Here is a 25,116-nt window from a genome sequence, read left to right as displayed (position 1 = left end):
TTCCACTCTGTATTCTCTTCACAAATGTGGAGATGAAGGTGTTACTGTGCTTTATCAATATTTCTCATGATGCGTGTTGAGAGAATTCAGAGATAAGGATTAAGTTAATATTTTCAGGAAGTGTTTAACCGGAGAGAATGGAGACAGAAAGCCACAACAAATGCAGAATACTTTATTACACTGTTATTAATGAGTTAATTACTCAACCTGATGACTGTCATTAATCTCCTGTCGTCTAGGTGATTTAGAGTAAGCATGGACACAGCTGTGGTAAGGCATCACTGTCTCCTTATTTTTGGAGGGAATGTCACTTCTTATAAACAGGAAGTAGAAGAACTCTGAGGGGAGAATCCAACACATCAGCAAGTCTGAATGAATGAACCAGTACACCAGGTCAGAAAGGTTATACAGAAACAGCTAACAAAATCATATGAAATACCACATTTTGTCTTCCAATTCAAAAATAAGGTATGTTGTGTCACACCCTGATGTGTTTCACCTGTCTTTGTGATTGTCTCCACCCCTCTCCAGGTGTCGCCCATCTTCCCCATTATTCCATGTGTATTTTACCTGTGTTCCTCTGTTTGTCTGTTGCCAGTTAGTTTTGTTTCATCAAGCCTACCAGCGGTTTTCCCTCTGTTCCTGTCTCTCATTTGTTCCTGTTTTAAAATGTTCCCGGTTTTTACCTTTTCTGTACTGTCAATTCGACATTGTCTGCATCTGGGTCTTACCTTGAAACCTGATATGTTGGGAGGTTGAGAATGCTGGCTTGGCAATGACCGTCTGGTAGCAGATGGTTTCGAAACACTTCATGTCTGTTTGGTCTGGACATTGTCAGGATTGATGACTGGACTGATGACTGTTATGACTGTTGACTTGTCAGGTTCCTAAAATTTCTCAGCAGCTGCTGTCTGCTCTGCAGAGGGAGGATTTGTCAAGGGTAATTAGATCAGTGGCAGTATTAGCAGGCACTAGCATTAGCATTGCCCCTCATCAAGACTTCCTCTGATCCAAATATTTTCCACGCAGCGGATCTCTAGATTCTCTAACACTTATGCATCTCTCTACCTTTCAGCCTGAGGGATTTCCTCTTCCCTAGAGAGACTTAATCCAGTTGGGAGAGTGGAGGGTTTTATAAGTGAGTATAGCCACATGGAGACAGGGAGTGAGGCTTCTTCTCCACAGCCCAGATAATGTGCAGTCTGTCGACATGGATCAAGGTAACAACACTGGTTACTTCTATTTCAGATATTCAGGCTCCTTTTTCATTTTTCATTTCAGAAAGTGGATTGAATTGAATCCATGGACTGAAAATTGCCCATCGATTTTCTTTGAATTGACTCCCTGAATTGAAAACTAAATTGACCCCTACCCTGAACCTTGTATATTAAATTGTTGAAGAATATATACAGTACACACAGTACCTTCTACTAATCCCTTCAAGGTCCATTTTAATTGGTGACTGCCTAGCACAATACATTGACCCTACCTTCCCAAAGTGTCTCATGTCCTGAAGAACTGTTCGCATAATCCAGCATTAACAAACAGATTCAGAATGTTCCTAAAGAGTGTTTATAGCCCTGGTCTAATTAGTGAAGTGTTGAGCGGCGTATTAAAAGTTAATTGAGTTGATGTCTCTCTGCATGAGGAACTTTGATCTGCTCTGACTCCTGGGGTTCTCTTTTCGGATGGCGTGAATGCAGCGCTAGTGTCAAACACATGTTAGTTTGCAATTTAGTCACGTAAAAACTGGCATACTGCCATTTTAGAGCCCAAATGCCAGGTTAGGCAATTTACCTGTTTTGTATCAGCTAGCTTGCGCTCAGATGGGCGGGATGGACATTTTTGAGGTGTGTCCTTAAAAAGAGTTTCCAAAGTGCTAATTTCAGGCAGCACTGATAGGGATATTTAAGACCAAACAAAAGCTTGTGTTAGAGGTACTGTAAATCAGTTGGTTATGGCATGAATTTTGCCTCAGCCAATCCAGCTGTGATGCACACTGCCCATATGCGCATGGAACAAAAGTAGCAGTAGTAGTAGCGTATTTGATTAAAAACCAAGCATAGCCTCCCCTCCTCTCAATTAAAGCTTATTTTTGTCTGCCCAATGCAATCGCGAAGTAGTCAAGACTGTCGATAAGGGTTTGGCTCCGGAGACCGCTTGGAAATAAATCTTAATCACCAAATCTTTATTAAAATATCAGGTTTGAGAGGAGTAAAACAGTGTGCTGACATTCCCTTTTCATCTATGCATCGTAGGCAGGCTGACATTATTTTAGCCATGCAGGATACGTACTCATGCCGATCATGCAATGAGAGATACCGTTTCACCTCTCCAACCTGTAAAAATTGCCTGTTTTCCATTTTATATTTTCAAAACCCTAGCCCTCTCTTAAGCTTATTATAAGGACAGCTGGTTCAACAGCCTCATCCTGCCGATTTTATGATATCCTTCATTGTATTTTGCATTTATTTTATGTTGTTGTTTGAAAAAAAAACAGATTGCTTGTTTTTCGTTTCATTATATTACAACCAAAGGTTAGCATGATCCACCTTCCTGGTTTTTATAGTGACAGCGTCTGTGGCGCGCTTGAAATGCAACTTCTGGAGATGTGTGAATGCCGTCTGTAAGGTGGTGCCGATTATGTTCATAAAACATAGGCCTATTTGGGAGCAGTATAATGGTGAGTGGACATTCTCCCTTTCTATTTCTATTGGATCTTTGTCCAGCTACTGTGAAATGTTTGTATGTGCGTAAAACCCTACATAGACTGCGTTGTTTTAATATATACCAACGGCCACGGAGAGAAATGATGGTGCGTGTAAGTGTGACATAGCCTATTTTAAACAAGATGTTGTTACATTTTGTTCATACTTTGATAACAATTATTTGTTATATTTTTAGGCCTTATCAATAGTTAATTTAATATTGCTTATTGGCAATGTTTGGCATTTCCATGCTCAGCCATCATGCAATTTACAGTAGACGTATCCCCTATAGCAGTGTGAATGCTTTTGAAGCCATGCAATTACTTGGAACAATGTGGGCTGCAAATGGGTTCAAGTTAAGCTATTTAGCAGGTCTACATTTTGTTATTTCGTCTTCCATTGATTAGATATCTCTCTGTACGTGCCCTTCAGGGACAAGTCAGTTAAAATTATACATATCCGAGGCCAGTGACAATCAGATCCAACCCAGACCCGTGACATTATTTAGAATTCTGGATCCAGACTGACTCAGGTCCCGGATCAGGTCTCGGGTATTTGGCTACGAGTGAATCCATGAAGACCTCTAGTGTGGATACCTTCTGAAGGCATTGTATGTGTCACACCCTGATCTGTTTCACCTGTCTTGAGCTTGTATCCACTCTCACCAGGTGTCTCCCAATTTTTCCCATTATCCCCTGTGTATTTATACCAGTGGTTTCTCAGTGGTTTGTCTGTTGCCATTTCGTCTTGTCTCGTCAAGCCTACCATCGTGGTTTTCCATATTCCTGTTTTTCTAGTCCTCCCGGTTATGACCTTTTCAGCATGCCCTGACCCTGAGCCTGCTTGCTGTCCTGTACCCATCTGACTCTGACCTGGTTTACGAACTTCTGCCTGTCCTCGACCTGCCTCTTGCCTGCCCCTTGTCTATTAATGAATATCAGAGACTCGAACAATCCACCTCCTGTGTCGACATTTGGTTCTCGTCCAGTACGAACTGGCCATGACTGACCCAGCAGACTCGGACCAGCTCCACAACACTGTCTCCCTGCATGGAGACACCATTGGAAGACATGAGGAGATACTCCAGAACCTTATGGAAGGACTCTATACTTTGGTGGAACGCCATGACCAGGGTTTCAAAGCATTACTGGAGCAATTCCGTGGACTATCTATCAGGCAGCATGCCTTGACGGATACCTCCAGAACACTCAGTAATTCTCCTCACCAGTGGTGATTTTGTCCAGTCTACCACGGCTTCCTGAGAACCCCACTTACCTCCTTAGGAGTGCCTGGAACCCAGAGTCCCTGTTCGACACCTCCCCTCATGGATTATCAGAAGAGATTAAAGACGAGCTCGTAGCTCGGGAGTTACCCTTGGACCTAGACTCCCTCATAGCTTTATCCATGAGGATCAATGGGCCCTACGGGAACACAGTAGGGAGAAGTCTGTTCTTGGCCACACTCGTTCTTCCATGGTCGCTTTCTCACCTCCGAAGAACCCTTTAACTTTTTATGGCTGCAGGGGCAGTATTGACAAGCTTGGATGAAAGGTGCCCATATCAAATGGCCTGCTCCTCAGTCATAGTTGCTAATATTTGCATAGTATTATTAGTATTGGATGGAAAACACTTTGAAGTTTCTAAAACTGTTTGAATTATGTCTATGAGTATAACAGAACTCATATAGCAGGCAAAAACCTGAGAAATTCCACTTCTTGTTTTTTTCTGGAGGTGGCAGATTTTCAACCAAGGTCTCATTGAAATTACAGCGAGATATGAATGAGTTTTCACTTCCTACGCCTTCCACTAGATGTCAGCAGTCAATAGAACTTTGTCTGATGACTAATGTGAAGGGGGGTTGATTTACACAGGAAATAGTCACCACAGCCATAAGTGGACCATGCTTTTACCAGGCGCGTTCACAGGGGAAGGACTTGCGTTCCACCGCTCATCTGAAGTCATTCTAATTCTCCGGTTGGAACATTATTCAAGATATATGCAAACAACATTCTAAAGATTGCTTCAGTACATCGTTTGACATGTTTCTACTGACTGTTACGGAACTTTTGGACATTTCGTCACGTTGTATTGGATGCGCTTTGTGACTTTGGAATTGTTTACCAACGCGCTAACCAAAGTAGCTTATTGGACATAAATAACGGACATTTTCGAACAAATCAAGCATTTATTGTGGACCTGGGATTTCTATGTGATGAAGTTCATCAAAGGTACGGAAACATTTATCATGTATTTTCTGGTTTCTGTTGAGTCCAACATGGAGGCTAATTTGGCTACTGTTCTGAGCTCCGTCTCAGATTATTTTCCGTACACTTTTTTTGAAATCTGACACAGCGGTTGCATTAAGGAGAGGTATATCTATAATTCCATGTGTATAACTTGTATTATCATCTACATTTATGATGTGTATTCTGTTGAAACGATGTGGCTATGCAAAATCACTTGATGTTTTTGGAACTAGTGAATCTAAATAGCCAATGTAAACTCAGATTATTTTATATAAATATGAACTTTATCAAACAAAACATGCATGTATTGTGTAACAGGAAGTCCTATGAGAGTCATCTGATGAAGATAATTCAAGGTTAGTGATTCATTTTATCTTTATTTATGCTTTTTATGAATGCTATATTTTGCTGGAAAATGGCTGTGCTTATTGTGGTTTGGTGGAGAATCGTTTGTAGTGCTTTCGCTGAAAAGCCTATTTGAAATCGAACACTTTGGTGGGATTAACAATGAGAATAGCTTTAAAATTATATAAGACACATGTCTGTTTTAGGAATTGTAATTATGAGATTTCTGTGGTTTGAATTTGGCGCCCTCTATTTTCACTGGTAGTTGTCATATCAATCCCGATATCGGATTGCAGCCATAACAGGTTCATTTCCTGATGCCTACATTCCCGAGAGTATCTGAAGTCACCCGAGCCCCCTAGGGAATCATTGGGGACGGGCGACCCATTTACTTCAGAGCCTATGCAACTGGGCAGGGCTAGAATGATTATGCAGGCTGAGCTCCAACTGTTGGCTGTATTGTGGCGCTACAGGGAATTACACATCCACCTGTCCTGTTCAGTAGGTACGAGTATGCCTGGTGTCTTCTAATTCCTATTACTCATAGCCCTTTTCATGTTATCCTGCTATGGGGTGATTGGTCTAAATCTCTCCGGATGATCATTGACTCTGGGGCTGACAAGAGCTTTGTGGAAGCAACTCTAGTTTCTGAGCTGGGTAGCTCCACACATTATCTCTAAAATCCTTAGTCCCACTGCTGTGTGTCTTCTGTTTCCCGCAGCCTCCGTATCCATCCCACGTTTCATGTGTATAAGATTAAACCTTTGTCTCACAGCCCTTTGTCTCCTGTTTCAAGGCCCACCCTCCCCGTCTCATCGATGACCATCCGGCATACAAAGTGAGACGCCTCCTGAGTGTTCGACCTCGGGGCAGGGATTTCCAGTACCTGGTTACTGGGAGGGTTATGGTAGGAGGAGAGGTGCTGGGTCCCTGCTAAGGACATTCTGGACCCGGTCAACTGCCAGCATCCCGGTCAACCAGGTAGGATGCCAGGTGGTACCCCTAGAGGGGGGGTAATGTTTCACCTGTCTTGTGCTTGTCTCCACCCCCCACCATGTGTCTCCCATTTGTTCCCATTATCCCCTGTGTATTTATACCCGTGGTTTATGTTTGTCTGTTGCGAATTCGTCTTGTCTCGTCAAGCCTACCAGCATGATTTGTTGTACTCCTGTTTCTCTAGTTCTCCCAGTTCCGACCGTTTCTGCCTGCCTGCCGTCCTGTATCCATTTGACTCTGACCTGGTTACGAACTTCTGCCTGTCCTCAACCTGTGTCTTGCCTGCCCCTTGTCTATTAATAAATATCAGAGACTCAAATCATCTGCCTCCTGTGACTGTATTTGGGTCTCGTCCTGTGTCGCTATAGTAGGTGTCATGTCATGGTAACCAATTACACAAATATAGTTTAATAGATTTTTTGGTTTCCACCAGTCACCAGGCAAACTAATGCTATTTGTTTCATGAACTCCATTGTGCACAGTAATATTTAGAACTGGATCAGAGCCCAGTAATACAATATATCAGACTTATGCTTTTGAGCATATTAGTCGCCAATGTCCAGTCTCTAGACAACAAGATGGATGAAATTAGGACATGAGTTGTCTTCCAGAGAGACATCAGAGATTGTAAGAGTCTAGGAGTTAGGAAAGTTGTTTGAAATGTTTGGACAAAGACTACAGGTAACTTATTAGATATTTTGTGGTCATGTTGTGCGAGTTGGAACCGGTGTTTTTCTGGATCAAACGTGCCAAATAAATGGACATTTTGGATATATAACGACGGAATTAATTGAACAAAAGGACCATTTGTGATGTTTATGGGACATACTGGAGTGCCAACAGAAGAAGCTCGTCAAAGGTAAGGCATGAATTATATAGTTATATCTGAGTTTCATGTCGTGCCTGGCAGGTTTTTTTTACATTTATTTTTATTTAACTAGGTAAGTCAGTTAAGAACAAATTCTTATTTTCAATGACGGCCTAGGAACAGTGGGTTAACTGCCTGTTCAGGGTCAGAACAGCTCGGGGGTTTGAACTTGCAACCTTCCGGTTACTAGTCCAACACTCTACCCACTAGGCTACCCTGCCGCCCCGGGTTGAATTATGAGGGTTGAATTATGATTGTCCGTGTTTGTTTGATGGGGTGCTGTCCTCAGACTGTTTGCTTTTGCCGTAAAGCCTTTTTGAAATCTGACACGTTGGCTGGATTAACAACAAGCGTACCTTTAATTTGGTGTATTGCATGTGTGATTTCATGAAAGTTTAATATTTATAGTAATTTAATTTGAATTTGGCCCAAACAAAGGTCACTAAATCAAGGTCAGACTCAAAAGTCAATGTGTATGTGACAAATAAAAATGGATTGGATTTGATATACCTCTTCAAAATGTTTATTGCCATCTACAAAATTGTATTACTTGCTGATTCACTTTGAGAGACTAAGTGAATCTGGCCCATTGACAGGTAGATGGTTATGTAGAAATGTGACCCTTTTCACTGAGCTGTGGTGCTTCCCTGGTGTGCTCCTCCTCTCCAGGGGCAGTCTCTGTGTCTGCTGCTCTGTGGGTGAACAGGCGGCCAGGCTCCAGCCCTATCAATCAGTCCAGCCTCTCTCTCATTGGTGGAGGTCAGACATCTCCATGGCTGGCATATGCTATGTCATAACAGTTAGCTTCTTTGTCAACTGAAGTGATTGCAATTGAACTGTTTGCCCACGAGTGTTGCTGTCATGGTAGAATGAACTAGAATGAACTGGAACTGTACATGAAGCAAGGTCAGTCTAATGTTTCTCATTTCCACTTCATAAGTGACCTAAAAAGTATTCTTCAACCCCCTTACCTTCACCATTAATAATGTTGTCTTTGGCTATGCCGGATTAATGATATGACATGCTATTCTATAAAATAATTTCTCCGTAATTTATATTACCTGATTGAGGTAATCATGTAAATGTAATTAACTAGAGAGTCGGGCACCACAAAATAATATTTATAGAGCTGTTATATTCCGAATAAACTCTTAAAGACCTAGTAATATTTTGCAGCAATAGCAGTCAATATTAATCGTCATCTTAATTCAGTCTCATCTGAAAGTTGTAAATTCTTGGTTATCTGCACGAACCCTGGCTCACAAGTTGAATCAGCAATGCAAAATTGGGTTTAATTATTTATATACTAAATACCTAACTAATCACACAGAATTACACATACACATAACTAAATCATAACTTGATTACAAATTACGCCATAAAGGAAAATGTCCCTAGCGGGCGGAACAGATATGACCGCTGGTTACACAAAAGAAAAGGGGATGGGTTTGAGTGAAAGAGCGGGAAGAGGAACAAAGGGCGAAGCTGTGCTATCATAAATACAGTATCTTATGCATTCTAAATTACCGCCCATTTGGAAAAGGAAAATGCAATAAATATTTACTCTGAGCTGCGCTTCGGTAGGTTGGTGGTAGATGGAAGTCCGTGTTGCCCAAACGAGTCCTATGTCCCTTGAAGAATGTCTCTGCTGGTAAATTGAATACGTTGTAGTAACGTCATTGTGTGGTAGACGGGATACTCTGTCTGTTCCTTCCTAACCCTCGTTTGCTTCTGCTGTTGCTAACTCAACGGCCAGGAGGTATCACTTCTGTAGTGAATAAGAGTTCAAAGTTCATACCATTCGCAACAAAAGCTCACGCTGATGTTGGCTTCCTTCTGTAGTTAATATCTGAACCATTCTGACATCGGACAGTTGTCCTCACGTCCTCGGAACAGGAGGTTATATTGTCGTCAAGGGCTTATATAGGAAGGGAGAGGAGGGCGTGTTTGAAAAGTTTTATAGCCCATGTCCATTCACAGGGGCGGGCCACTGATTGAGCAGAGCCCTATCTTATGAAAACCCAAATCTCACATTTTAGAAGCTAAAATCACATTTCATCCCATCACAAATAATTTCATATTCAAACATTTAAATTGAACAACAATTCCATGTGAATCTGATAACTCTGATGTGTAGACTTTCCACTGTAGAGTTTGTCATCTTATCATTGATGAGAATGTCTCAGATGACAACCGAACTGACGTCATATTCATTAAGTACCATCGCATATGTTCAGTTGTTCGGATTACCAGAATATAGTTAATTTCCCCCCACCTTCTGATGTTCCCAGAATCTCTATGTTAACCAAGGGTTTTGCAAATGTAACATCAGTAGGGTAGAGAGAGGAAAAAGGGGGGAAGAGGTATTTATGACTGTCATAAACCTATCCCCCAGGCCAACATCATGACAATACTTTGGACTGCTACATTGGTTTCGAGTACATTGGGAATCACCCAAATTTGAGTTTGTTCATGTGATAACACATACTCTGACACCATTTTGATTTAGGTCCCATGTTCAGTTTCAGAGCACTTCTTTCTGCTCCGGGGAGGTAAAGTCACCTTCCTCCAGGGTTTTGCTGAATAAGCACCTTGTGTGTGTGTTGGTGAGTAACAACTCTGAAATGTAATTAGGGTCTACCCTAAATGCCAAATTGCCTGTAAATACTCGGCTGTCATGGTCTAGTGGGGTGCACCCAGACTACTTAAATACTGTGAGTATATTCACTTTGAATCCTTGGTTTTTCATCAAAATATCATCAACCGCAACAAATATGTTGAATTAAGCTTAGAAGGCTTGCATGCCGACCACACCGGTCGCGTTGCGTGCACGAGCGTTACAAAATAAATGTACACATACATGTTATTGCACCCCCACTTCTCCATGCGCCAACGAGCGTCTGTGTTGCCAGGCGCTAAAATAGAAGTTTATTCTATTTGTGGTGTTGCAAGTCCTGCCTCTCCCATCTCCTCATTGGCTTTTAGAAGCATATACCCATTTGCCATCTCCTCATTGGTTATACCCACGTGGGTGATTGAAAGACGAACTGAGGTCAGTTATGGTAATACACCTTATTATGCAAGTTAGTTGCCAATCACCATATAAAGTCTAAAGAAGAAAAAGCCTGGAGGAGAGATGACTAGAAACAATTCAGTTGACCGTTTTATGTATGGATTAATACTCGGAGTAGATGACCTTGTGTATTTCAGGTAAAATAATAAGTCAATGTGTATGTCCCAGAACAAATTAGCTAGTAGCAGCAAGCTAGCTATCTAAATAGGACAAATTAGCTAGCAACTGCAAGCTAGCTAAATTGCCATACAAGTTTAATGTTTTTCGACCTGTCCCTAAATTAATGTAATTGGTTCAGTTTGTTTTGATATTTTAACATGCATGTCGTGATCGCATTTGGTATGGGGGGGACAAACTCAATTTGCGCAGGATGGCACACGCGGACAGCATGGTGTTAGTGGGTTTTTCACCATGCTAACAATAAATGTTAGTGGGGCATTTTCTAAATGTCTGCCAAGTTTGGGCAACAGCTTATCTTTCTCTTCAGTCAATTGGACCCAAACAAAGGTCACTAAATCAAGGTCAGACTCAAAAGTCAATCTGTTTTTCTGGAGGGTTTTCAGTTTAGTCGAGCTCAAGTGGAAACGGTGAGTCTCCACCCCCCCCCCCCCCCCCCCCCACACACACACACACACACACACACACACAGCCATAGCCAGACAGCTCATGCTCAGCAGAACTTTGAATGGAGGAAAGTTCACTTGAGGAGCTGAGTTTAAGACTTTCAGACTCTGTAAGAACACCCCTAAAGACAGAAAATTGTATAATCTAAAATTCATTGAGCATTACATTCATTGAACGTAAAGAGTGGCCAGAAAAAGTTATGACTACTACAAGAAATGTCATATGAGTCATTTATCCTTATATTGCGAACAAAAACTTTGCAAGCAATCCAACCGATGCACTTTGTTAATCTACCATGAAACTGTGACTGGCTCAGACATAACACAAAAAAGCAAACAAAGATGATCATTATTATTTCATGACACACGGCTGGAGCATCTCTATCTCTCCAGGTGCAGTCGTAATGACACGCTCAGATGACAAGCGCTTTGTAGGCTTAGTTGGAGCCGCAGCAAAAACAAGACGCCATTAAAAGGCAATCGAGCTGAGGCATCTCTTCGCCGAGGCGGACATTTTAGAAAACAGGTTGTTAGGGAACACTCTGTGGAAGAGACAACAGCTTAATGGCAATCCAGGAGCTTTTATGTTGCGCTGATACAGTGTGTTTGACATTTCAGTGGCGGTGATGCGTTTTTGTTTGTTTGTCTTTGTCCAATTCTTGTATTCATTATTCGTCAAGGATAAGACTGCCGCTGTGAAAATAGAGCACCGTGTGTTGATGGTGGGGAAACACTCCAGGGTAATTTAGCTGACACTGAAACGGGGGCTAAAAGCAGGCACCAATTTGACACAATGTTTCCACAGCGCTTTTTTTTCTCTTCATGACAATATTCCACCTTTCAACATAATAACACCGGTGAAAAGCTTGTGCTGATCCCACACATTGATCATGTGCCTTTTTCGCTTATGTAGATACCCGTTTGAATCTCGTATTTAAATCATACCTTTATCCTCCAAAGTTTCATAAATCAATAAAAGTGGCATAACATGTATTGTACCACACTGAGCTTTGCAGAGATACCTCACGTTGTGTTTTCTGGAGCAGAAATTATAATGATGTTATAGCTACATCCTGGAGTAATGGGTAGATAAATGTTGTGTCCTACAGAGAAAGTAGAGAGCAAAGCGGGATGGAATTTAGCACCCATTCATTTGGATGATTTATGAGAACTGAGTTTTCTGGTTGTTGTGTGGCCCTAAGAGAAGAAACCTTATTTTAGACTCCAGACTGGCTGTTTACAAAACAGTTTTTATGTATTCTACACAGTCTTTTGGAGAGGACACATTTTCTGTATTGGTGTCCCACAAAATGAACTTTAATCTGTTACTTTACCAGCATAAATATTGTAATCAGATTACAGATACTTTTGAAAAACTAGATGATTACTTTTATGATTATTTTCAAATTCATTAAGGATGTTTTCTGTTTCTCAATGACATTCAAATCAGTACTGAAAAAAGGCACAAGTAAAACACTTTTTTTTTTGACTGAGCGAGTCTGACCACAAGTCAGAGACCACTATGATGACACCAAATACAATTGATAGAGCGTGGGAAAGGAGCAGAAATATGTGTTTAATAGACTCAGTAATATCTTCCAATATCTTCCAATCTTCCTTGTCAACTGCTGTCGACATCAAAGATTATACGACCAACTTGAAAAAAATGCACAGAGGTGAGGATGACATTAGTGATGTAGGCTACAGGTGATTCAGATATCAATTAGCCCAATTATTGATATCTATATAGAAATGATGTGAATCACACTGCTGCTCTCTTAATTATTCTCATCTTCCGGATTGTAGTTGTTATGGATGGCTGTTCACAAATGTATAGGTGTATTTTATCCCATTAATGGTTGAATTGAAGTTGTGTAGACTTAGCTGCCTATCAAACATTGTTAATGCGACCCGTTGACAGCCAGTGAAAAATGTGCTCTTGCAACAGCTGCATGGTGCGGATCCGAGCCTGTGGAATACAAATGTAAGATCCTACCTTATAATATCCTCTGTGGTATTGTGCTCCACACATACTGTAAAAAACAAGTTTGATTTAACCTCTACAGGATCGGATTCAGCGTAAGCTAATGTGATTAGCATGAGGTTGTAAGTAACATGAACATTTCCCAGGACATAGACATATCTGATATGGGCGAAAGCTTAACTTCTTGTTAATCTAACTGCACTGTCCAATTTAGAGTAGCTGTTACAGTGAAATAATACCATGCTATTGTTTGAGGAGAGTGCACAATTATGAACTTGACAGTGTATTAATGAACCAATTAGGCACATTTGGGCAGTCTTGTTACAACATTTTGAACAGATATGCAATGGTTAATTGGATTCGTCTAAAACTGTGCACATATGCTGCTGCCATCTAGTGGCCAAAATCTAAATTGCGCTTGGGTTGGAATATTACATTATGACCTTTCTCTTGCATTTCAAAGATGATGGTATTATCTTTTACCATATTTCATGTGTTGTATTCTCCTACATTAATTTCACAACACTTCAAAGTGTTTCCTTTCAAATGGTATCAAGAATATGCATATCCATGGTTCAGGTCCTGAGCTATAGACAGTTAGATTTGGGTATGTCATTTTAGGCAAAAAAAAATGTTTAAAAGGGGCGGATCCTTAAGAGGTTTTACAAAGACTGCAAGTAGGGCTTTTAATCTCATTTGTGCTGATTCACAAAAAATATCCAAAGGCATAATGGACATCAACTCTAAAACTTTTGATGTGCTTCAACTCACACACTTTTAATATACTTCAAGAGCTGCAAATTATCGAGATATCAATGTCACCCATACAGATCCTATTAAATTATTTAGCTATTCTAATTCCTAATTCTGTCACCAACCAAACATTTAACAATAGGCATTTTGCAAATGCAACATATGGCATACGTTTTTCTTCGGTAGTGCTCAAAGCATGCCATTCCGTGACAGCAGCATTTCAATTGAGTACAGGCTTAACTGAATGACCATTAGAGACGCAATATGGAATTGTATGAACTAGTTTAGGCTATGGCCTCATCTCCGAGGATGATGCTGATGACTCCAGAGTGGCGCAGCAGTCTGAGGCTCTGCATCTCAGTGCTAGATGCGTCACCACAGACCCTGGTTTGATTCCAGGCTGTATCACAACCGGCCGTGATTGGGAGTGCCATAGGACGTTGCACAATTGGCACAGAGTCATCCAGGTTAGGGTTTGGCCGTGGTAGGCTGTCATTGTAAATAAGAATTTGTTTTTAACTGACATAGTTAAATGCCTAGTTAAATAAAGGTTAAATAAAATAAGGTATATATAAAAAATGACTGTTAGGCCTTTGCTGGGCTGCTGGCATCAACCCCCCCCCCCCCCCCCCCAAAAAAAAAAAAAAACTCACCAGGGAGAGTGGACGCAACAGTTGGTGAAAACAGTGATCATTAGATGTAACAGAGATGCATGCGAGGAATAGAACAAAAGTGCAATTGTGCCGCAATGTAAAAATATTATTTAAAATAATTATTGATGCAAGGTGTGCTGAGCGCAAGATTCAACATCATTTAATGTGTTTGGTTGAAAATTGATGCCTGCCTGTATCTGTACCCAAACACGCATGCCATAATGAGACACGTTTGATTAACATGAAAACCTAGCTGAGCGTTGAACCCAATAGTGCATGCCATAATACAATATGTATAATTACGTGATTACGTGCTGAAACATGGGAAGGTAGGCGCACCTTCCGAAAGTGACCTGCTGAGTGCCTCGCAACCTTACAATATGATCAAGTGTAATCATGACCAAACGCCGCGTGAAATAATGAATGCCACCATAGGGTGAGTATAATTGGACACTCGCCAACTAATGTATCTATTGATAGACATGGTAAAAGGGCCATTGGTGAAAGGATGGTCAATAGATTGGGCCTAACATAGGGGCGTCGGCAGAGCGTGACCAGCAACCTAGTTGATCGCAGCTCCAGTTCAGAATGAGTGAGCAGTTTAGCATTGAGGTGAAAGATAACACCTGTATGTTACTTGAGAAAGGAGAGAAGGGAAACAGATCGAAGGGAATGGATAAAAAAGAGAATGAGGAGCAGAGTGGGGTCGAGGGTGAAGACACAGTATATTAGCATAATAATGGAGTGTAAGTGTGAGCTATTATAATAGTACTCCAGGAACACAATTTAGAAGGCTTAAGTGTCAGGCTATAGTGATTAGGGTGAAAAGACCAGATCAGAAACACCTAGGTCACGTGAAAGAATGAAAGTGATAGATGGAGTTGTGAACTTGCCTTAGAAGGAAGCCGTAGAAAACCAGTAAGAAGGCAGCCTCGCAAAACATCAACGAGGAAGAAGACTGCCTTGTCTGAGGGCTGCGAGCATCTGCTGTCGAATAGGAAGTAGCAGGTAGCTTAGTAGAAAATAAAACTGCTGTGTTGAGATGAAGAGTCGTGCTGGTTGGATATGACAAACAAGGCTTAATAGTTGCCTGAAATAATGTGAATCGTCTAGTCGCTAGGTCTAAGAGTTTAACCTAGCTTTGCCAAGTGTGTGCAAAGCTGTCATCAAGGCAAAGGGGTGGCGACTTTGAAGAATCTAAAATCCAAAATATATTTAGATTTATTTAACACTTTTTTTTGTTACAACATGATTCCAATTGTATTATTTCATATTTTTGAAATCTTTACTATTATTCTACAATGTAGAAAATAGTACAAATAAAGAAAAACTCTGGAATGAGTACTGTAGGTGTGTACACACTTTTGACTGGTACTGTATATACACACAAACTATATATACCAAGTATGTGAACAAACCTTCAATTTAGTGGATTTGGCTATTTCAGCCACACTCGTAAAATGGAGCACACGGCAATGCAATTTCCATACACAAACATTGTCAGTAGAATAGCCTTAATGAAGAGCTCAGTGACTTTCAATGCGGCACCACCTTTCCAACAAGTCAGTTCATCAAATTTCTGCCCTGCTAGAACTGCCTCGGTCAACTGTAAGTGCTGTTATTGTGAAGTGGAAACGTCTAGGAGCATCAACGGCTCAGCCACGAAGTGGTAGGCCACACAAGCTCACAGAACCTGACCGGTGAATGCTGAAGCGCCTAGCATGTAAAAATCGTCTGTCCTCGGTTGCAACACTCACTACCGAGTTCCAAACTGCCGCTGGAAGCAACGTCAGCACAGAACTGTTCGTCGGGGGCTTCATAAAATGGCTGAGCAGCCGCACACAAGCCTAAGCGCAAGCGCAAGCGTCAGCTGGAGTGGTGTAAAGCTCGCCGCCATTGGACTCTGGAGCAGTGGAAACACATTCTCTGGAGTGATGAATCACGCTTCACCATCTGGCAGTCCAGAGGATGAATCTGGGTTTGGCGGATGCCAGGAGAAAGCTACCTGCCCCAATGCATAGTGACAACTGTAATGTTTGGTGGATGAGGAATAATGGTCTGGGGCTGTTTGTCATGGTTCAGGCCCCTTAGTTCCAGTGAAGGACAATGACATTCTAGATGATTTTTTGCTTCCAACTTCGTGGCAACAGTTTGGGGAAGGCCCTTTCCTGTTTCAGCATGACAATCCCCCCGTGCACAAAGCGAGGTCCATACAGAAATGGTTTGTTGAGATCAGTGTGGAAGAACTTGGCTAATAAGTCCTTTTTTTTGGGGTTAAGGTAAAACAATTCGACTGATCTATATTTCAATATTACCAATTCCTATTCTTGAAGATCAAGGGGCATTTAATTAAATGAAATGACTGGAAATTTGACAGACCTTGGTGTTTATTGTACATATATTGCCTAATCGTTTATTATCTTTTTTGAAGTAGAAAGCAATGAGTTAGAAGCCTACATAACCCATTAAGTAAAATGCAACAGCCATTTATGGCCAGCTATGTAAACTCTAACATTGATTTATCTTGCAATGGTTGTTTTTTTAATTGGTGATGTTCATTGTTGTCTTCTTCTGATGCCTCTTAAGGAGAAAGTAATCTAAAAGTAACAGATTACTTTACTGAGTTTGGGTAATCCAAAAATTACGTTATTTATTACAGTTTTGGACTGGTAACTAGTAACTGAAATTGATTACATTTAGAGAGTACCCAACCCTGGTGTCCCAAAGTTCTCCACCCTGAAACAGTTGCTGCAGTATCATTAGAATTGCTTAAATTGCTTATTCTTCGTTCCCTCCGTTGACATGGATTATTGATTTCCAGATCCAGGTGTCTGGAACACTATCCTGTGGTGTACCATTATTTCACCCCCGCAGAAGTCAAACGTTGGTCATTACAAAACTGCACGAGGAGTTGTGTTACTAGATAGAGTTGGTAGAAAGGTCAGTCCATTTATTCCATACAGATTTCCTTTTTTCAAACCGTTTTTTATTACTCCCTTTCTTTTTGCCTCTCTCAGCTGGACTGCGCCACACACAGTCACGTAAACACACACTCTCTCAACACACACTCAGACTCCACTCCGCTTGAACTGTCTGCACACTGTTTAGCTCACTCCCTTTCTTTTTGCCCCTCTCGCTCTCTTTCTCTCTTTCTCTCTCTCTCTCTCTCTCTCTCTCTGTCTGTCTAAAGTTTGGTAGAACTTTCCTCTGCTTTCAGGGACTTGCTCCCATGCATCGAAGGCAATTATCAAGAGACAGAAAGGCATATGAACTGCGAGTGAACTGTCTCTTAATCTTTTAAAGGGAAACTTCACTGCTAGATACCATTCTCTCTCGATTTTCTCGCCAGGAGAGATCAATCAATGACATCACAGTTTGATTGAGCCTGCTGTCTGATCAAAAATTGTATGGAGTCATGTTTTGAAGCAATTATTGTGGCCTTTGTGTTTTGCAGATTTCACGATTGCAGTAGTAGAGGGTAAATATGGTTGCCCTTGTTCAATAGCCATTGGATTTGTCTAAACGATGTTCCTATCTGCCACGACATTGCAGGATATCTAGTTTTACTCATTTACTCTGGCTTTATAAATAATGCAGTCTGACAGAAACCCTACTTCCTTGTCCAGTTGTGTTCCCACCCTCAAAAGTGGGCTTTTCAAAACAGGCGCTTTACTAGTTTATACAGGTTCACGAAAGTTATGTTACTGTGCACTGTCTATCCGAGATCGCTAAATAATTACAATGGCCTCTTCTGATGATTCCTCTTTTCAGTATATATATATATTTTTTTACATAGGAATACACTGCAGAGGAGTTGGGACAGTGAGAACAAGAATTGCGAGACCAGCAAGCAGCGGCCGCTGCAGCCGCTACCGCCATGCCAACAGAGGAGGAATGTCTGTGCTGCAACAAATTAGATTGTGGACAGTTCTTACTGGAGAGGCTCAATGCAGACCCCATGGATCATGTGTATGTGACATACCATTGGTGTTACATATGGATACAGGGGTGCTGGAGATGTTCTTCAGAACCTCCCATATCAACTGGCAGCGGCAGCCTAGACAAGCTGGACCAGGAGGGCATATGATTAACAAGTACGTTGATTTGCTGTCGGTAGTTAGCTAGCAATATAAGCTGTATTTTTCCACGAGGCAGTGTTGTTCAGTACAGTAGAATTTCGTAATTGATTCAGACACAATGAGGCTTGCTAGTACAACTACAAGCCAAGCTAGCCAAGTTGACCTAGCTAGCTTTGTTTGCTATAAGGTTACCCAAAATGTACTGTATTCTAACGTCAAAGCTAGCCTCAGTGCATCTCATTAGTACCAAAACTGGCGAAAGGTTTTGATGATAATGAGTAACTATATACTCTTGGAGTAACTATACCTGTATGTTGTAGCTGGCTAGCTAGCGAACTTGTGTCTGTGTCATATTATGTATCATGCTGTTACAGTAGGAATACAGACAGTACACAACGATTGCCCATAAAAGTCTAATAGCGTTTTTGTTCTTTTCTAACAGACAATAACGGTTGGTGGCCTACAGATTATTTTTGGAGTTAGTTCTACTTGGGGAAAAGCTAGCTTGGACAGTATGTTGGATAAAAATGTAATTGATGACTCTCAAAAAGAGATGTGAAAGGTCGCATAACAACAATCTCTCCTTGTATCAAAGTGACTCCGAATACCTCACTTCACCCCACAAACACACCATATGCAAAATGTTCCTTTTGTAGAGCTGTTGTATTTATTATAGGCGTTAGTAGTATATTATTCTTCTACTGTACATACAGTAGGTCATACGTTGCTGCATAACTGCATACTGCTGTGTAAAATCACCTTGGTCTCCAGAGCAAATCAACTTTGTCTTGAATACAAGCTTATTTGCTATATCTACTGTTTTAATGAAACATGTTTACTTGCCAACATATGAAAGTAGAAATTATACACCAACTCCCTGCATTTTTTGTTTTAGCAACAAGATTCTAGCTATTTACTTCCAAATACATTTCATAAATGAATTGATCCAGAAGTTGAAGTCAACACTTTACTGGTTTCTGATGCAGTTGGAATAATTGAGTTACTTTTCAGTACACTTGTGAAAAACATTATATAAAACATTTTATCAAACATTTGTTTACAATAGCTAGCAATATCTATTGTTCAGTCTAGCTTAATATGTCACTGACCGGCTAAATTCGGTTTTATGTAGCAACATTTGAAATAGTGTTTTTTACATTGGATAAAAGTAGAGACTCAGAGGTAGAAAATGGTATATTAAACACTGCAGTTGAGGAACAATGAGAAAGTAATTCTGCTTTGAAAGTTGATAAACTTGTAACCCCACTTTTGAGAAAATGGTCCTGGAATGTTTTGGTACACCTACTGGAGAGCTCTGCTTTGTCTATACCCATTCAGCATTGTTCACACCCTCTTAAGCCTTAGCCCCACCCATCTCTTTAAGGATCCACATGTGAGGCCATGAGCTAAACAGTGAGTACAGTAGTGTACTGTACAACCAGACTAAAGGCAGGTTTATACGACGTCAATTGACATATCTGTATACAGTTACCGCAGTGACATCATTAACATTCTATTGTCATCCGACATCAAACTTGTCATTGTCGTTATGAAAAAGTATTGTAGTGTACCGCAGACATGCCACCGGCGCGAGACTCGTGGAGGCATAGGTGACAGACGGAGTCTACATCACGCGGCGGTGGCACCCTCTGCTGGACATGCCAGGTCTCGACGGGTCCTCCGGCCAGGACTAATTGGGGCTGGTTGAGGCTGGTGAATAATCAAGGTGCTGATTGCTCACCAACCATACGGGGCCCATAAAGCTGCCAGGAGGACACCAAACAGGAGAGTTTGGAGGTTGTGAGAGGTTGCAACTGGATAGACGTCCTCACAGTCTGCTAGAACCAAGGGGCTCTGTGTTCAACCTCAGAGAAGACAGCATTTCCCGGAGCCCAGATGGCGGTAACCCGGAAGAGGTCTCCTGTAGGAGACCAGTTTCTTTCTTTCTTTTTTCTTTCTTTATTGTTTTAAATAAACACCCTTGAAACTGAGGTATCACACTTGTGTCCGTGTCTGACCTGTGTAAACATTTGGATCAAACCCCCTGGTCTGCGAGGGTATAAACACAAAAATGACAGGCTGCATGACATATGCAGCCTGATGGTTCAAAATAGCGTAACTGGTGTATTTGAACACCAATAAACCCACCGGGTTAAAAAATGAAATTAGTATATGTCAATCTAGCAAACTAGGCAACTAAAAGGAACTTTCTAAACAATGTTTTGATTTGTTTCTAGATTTTTTGCTAGCTAATGTTAATTTAGCTGGCTAGCCAGTTCAAATAATGACCATATCATATAGCTGACAACGTCTTAACTTTAGCTAATTTGTATTAATTACTACAGGGAAATAAATTCACAAGATCATTATTTACAAGTTATTGGCAAGCTAATTACAGAAAATAGCTTACGGTTGTGATTGTGACGAAAAAAAAGCAGGGCATTCTACCAGAGAATTGTAGAACTTGGACACTGTCTCGTTGGCCAAACTTTATATCCTAATTTGACTTTGGTGCAGGTCATGTTGTTTTTCACATTACAATCTCCGTAAACACACACTATATCCAATAAAATCTATGTTTATTTGTCTCATGCACAGCAATGGATACTTACATGGTGTTTAGACATGTAACTAGTTAGCTAGCTAAACAATGAACCATAATCGTAACCCTGCATGAGTCTGGTAGCTAAAGTTAACCAACTAGCAAGGTTCAATGGTAGCTAGCTAGCTACCATTAGGCTAAAATTAGCAATGCCAATGGCTCTGAGATACAGGTAATATTACTACACAGATCATACACATAACGTTAGCTAGTGAGCCAGCCAGCAACATTAGCTAGCTAGCTAACAGTATGATTTTGCAATCAAAGCAACTTCCTTACAAAATTAGAAGCGTAAAACATCTGATAATGTAGCTAGCTAGACTCTCTTACCCGTGGTTACATGGTTCAACACTTTTGCAGTTCTTTGTGATATAATTTTAAAAAATGCTTTAGAAAGGATTAGCTACACATACTAAGCAGCTCCTGTTATAGACAGAAGCGTGCTACACATGGCAGACCAATCTGTACTCATCTCTCGGCAGGTCCAGCTCATCCATTATCTCAGCCAATCATGGCTAGCGGGAAGGTTCATGTTTTTTTTCAATGGTTAAACCAACTAGGCTCATAATTTAACAATTGCCTTCATATTTACAGATGGCATACAAGTGTGTTATTAAGGCACATAAAAGTTAACTTGTTCCAGAAGGCATCTCTGCCAACTGTCATGCCCTGATCTGTTTCACCTGTCTTTGTGATTGTCTCCACCCACCTCCAGGTGTCACCTGTTTTCCTCATTAATCCCTGGGTACTTATTCCTGTGTTCCCTGCTTATCTGTTGTCAGTTCGTCTTGTTTGTCAAGTCAACCAGTGTGTTTTTTCCCATTCTCCTGTTCTCTCTGTTTTGCTAGTCCTCCCAGTTGTGACCCTTGCCTGTCTGGACTCTGAACCTGCCTGCCTGACCAATCTGCCTGCCCTGACCTCGAGCCTGCCTACCACTCTGTACCTTCTGGACTCTGACCTGGTTTTGATCTTTTTCCTGTCCACGACCATTCTCTTGCCTACCCCTTGGATTATAATACATATCAGAGACTCAAACTATCTGCCTCCCGTGTCTGCATCTGGATCTCGCCTTGTGCCCTTATACCAACGTACATTTCCCAATGATCTCAAAACAGTCCAGGTGGTTCTTCTCCACAAGAAGAGCAGTAAAACAAATATAGGAAACTACAGGCCTGTGTCGATCCTCAGCATCTTATCCAAAGTTGTTGAGAGATTCGTTTTTAATCAACTTGAGAGATACCTTTCGCAAGTGCGAACTTCTTTATGAACTACAATCTGGCTTTAGAACAGCTCAATCCACTGATACTTGCCTTATGTACCTTTTCTACCACATTAAGCAGGAACGTGAGAAGGGGAACTATACAGGTATGGTCAATTTAGACTTGCAGAAAGCTTTTGACACTGTGGACCATGATATTCTCCTGATGAAACTGAAATGCATGGGTCTAAAGTACCGCAGGGATCAATTTTAGGGCCTCTCTTATTTCTTATATACATTAATGATATGCCAGATACAGTAAAGTGAAAACTCCTGCTTTATGATGATGATTCAGCTATACTGGTATCAAGAAAGAATACAGTTTACATAAAGGAGACCCTGAGTAAGGAAATGCATTTTATTAGAGAATGCAGGTCTTGCAAAATAATGTTATCAGGTATATGCATCTCAGTGCTAGAGGTGTCACTACAGACCCGGGCTTTTTGATTGAAAATATAAAAATATACTGAGAGCCATTTTTGCCATTTTCAGCTCTGTGTTGTTCTTCTAAACTAAACTCTTGTTCTGGTATGTCCTCTCCCGGGGTAATGGAATGGTGACCACAGATGGTATCTAGACGCATTGAAGATAATTCGGCCAAGAACAGTGTGAACCTCTACACCCCCTCTAACTAGCTGAAAATGGCAAAAATGGCATTCAGTATGGTCGTTCACTACTTCTACCGTGAGACCTGAGTCCGAGCCAGAAACCTGTACACAGCAGTCGAAGCTATCAACTGCCTTTTCTCTCATGCTTTTCTCTCAGGAGCGACATGGGGTGCTTATGGAGTGAGCATGGAGAGAGATCCAGTCCAAACTTCTCCCATGTTCCTGGTGTACTGGTAGGAAAATGGACAAAGACATAATGGCTGTAAAGAACAGCAGGCGGCTCAGTTGCGAGACATTATCAAGGGTCATCCACTTTGAACATGTGGCATTAAAAGGACAAACTGAAACACTATCTGAAGAAGAGCATGAAGAAACGGCAGGAAGAATGAGTGACGTGAAGGGGGGTGGTCAACCATGCCAGTAATTGATTTAGGCTTGTCCAAAATTGTTCATTTGGGGTATCAGGTTGATTGTGGAGGTCTGCACACTGCAAAATGTGTAGTAATGTAGACTAAGAATGCATTGAAATACCAATCTGTCATTATCACAGGTGATGAGAAAAGTGAGGGTCTTAAATTAAAGTGATAGATCCAACGTGAAGCACCAAGGTCTGCCATTCTAAATTTGGGTTGGATGATGTATCAATAATTATAATTATGATTTGGAAAGACAAGGCTTCTAGAGGCAGAGCTGTGCCCTAAAAAAAAGGAGGAGAGCCTAGATTGTAGCTTGGGCAAACCTTGCCCCAATCTCATTCTTATCAAGTTTGGTGTGAAACTGTTATTACGTGTTCTCTTTCTCTTCTCTGTGAAATGTTATTAAAAACATGCTGTAAGGCGATGTTCCTCTCTGGCTGATAAGATTTCAGTAGCTCTCTTGTTTTCTACTCCTATAGAGGATAGCAACTCTGGATGAGCTCCAATTTCCCCCTGTTCTTTTCCATTAACAAGTTGAGGGTAAGGACATCTAAACCCTTTAACCTGTTTACATTAAGTGGAACACTGATCTGATGAGCCAGCACCAACCTTTTGAAAGTGTTAGCAGAATTGTATTTTGACTGGGTGTATGTCACAAGGACAGGTCAATGCATCCCGATTGTGGTAAGAAATATGGAAACAATGGTTAACATCGAGAGATTTATTCACCTCTGAATCTACAGATCCGTTATGTATTTTTTAATACTCACTCCCATTAATAAAGTATAACCTTCATTATGATTCCAGTATTACCATACTAAGTGGATCATAAAACCCAGAATAAAGGATTGAAATTATGACGTGTCTGGGGGGTTTTCTGTGTTGATTTCCCTTACTTTAATAGAGTGTAGAATATTTTAATATAGAAGCTAAAATCTAAATGCTTACATTAAAATGTAATGATTATGATCACACACAGTGATAAGAGGATGGAATGTAATGGGAATTTAAATTTTTGTGCTTTTCTTATAACTAATTTCTGTGTTAAATTCATATGCTGTTCTATAAACCAATTTCTGTGTTCATGCAAGTGGCTGACGGTACAAATCACCTATCAATAGCTGCAATTTGGCAAAACACCCAGACCGTGTTTTGAGAACATAAAAAAGATATCTCAGTTTCAAGGTCTCAGCTTAGAGATAAAGAAGCATTGTGAGTATTTGTATTTCACATTTTATGAAACTATTGGTCGGTCACATGACTGAAACGACACGGTAATGATTAATGAACTATGCTAAATCATGCAAATATAACTTGTCTGTGTATAGCCGTGTATAAGACAACTGCTGGGTCTGCCCAGGGAGAACTCCTGATTGACATGTGTACTATGGTGCATTGAGTTGGTTGGAACCTCTCCAGCGCACTGACAATAACCAATGATTCACAGAAGATTGACTTTGAGTGTCCCTGTGTAAGAATCTTTCCACAACAACCTCCAGGTGCTGCAGCGTACGGTATTATGGCAAACCCCAATTTAAAGAAGAGAAGAGGAATATTCCCTCTACTGAGTCTGTTTGTTCTATCCTAACACTACCATTAGTATTGTTATTGGTGTGTTTTTGTCCCCATGGTGATCTCATACATTATTCAAGGTTTCTCAGCATATGAAAGCTGGGTAATGAAGTGAATTTCTGGTTCTTTGTAAATATCCCTAATGTCTCCCCAGATTTACTGTATATGGGCTCACGTGACCTTTTAGTTTATCCTTGGACCTAATTTGCAAAACCTAGGGAAAGGTCCAACTTCAATTAGACTACCAGGCATGCAGGGAGGGGTGTGTGTTATATAAATAAGCAAGACACACACACATACTATAAACACACGTACACACGTGTGTGTGTGTGT

At 40.9% G+C, this 25,116-nt stretch overlaps 1 long non-coding RNA gene across 1 annotated transcript; it reads left to right on the top strand.

Annotated features, from left to right (window-relative positions):
• Window positions 1-4,621: 4,621 nt before the first annotated feature.
• LOC149980126 (uncharacterized) lies at window positions 4,622-24,065 on the top strand. Its single transcript, XR_016483861.1, has 2 exons — window positions 4,622-6,279; window positions 21,778-24,065. It is a non-coding gene; the product is annotated as an uncharacterized LOC149980126 (long non-coding RNA).
• Window positions 24,066-25,116: the final 1,051 nt, after the last annotated feature.

Source organism: Oncorhynchus mykiss, chromosome 10, assembly GCF_057628025.1.
Source record: "Oncorhynchus mykiss isolate SJ-2025 chromosome 10, ASM5762802v1, whole genome shotgun sequence".
NCBI lineage: Eukaryota > Metazoa > Chordata > Actinopteri > Salmoniformes > Salmonidae > Oncorhynchus > Oncorhynchus mykiss.
Note: the sequence above shows the minus strand (reverse complement) of the source record. Positions and strands in the feature narration are given on the sequence as shown.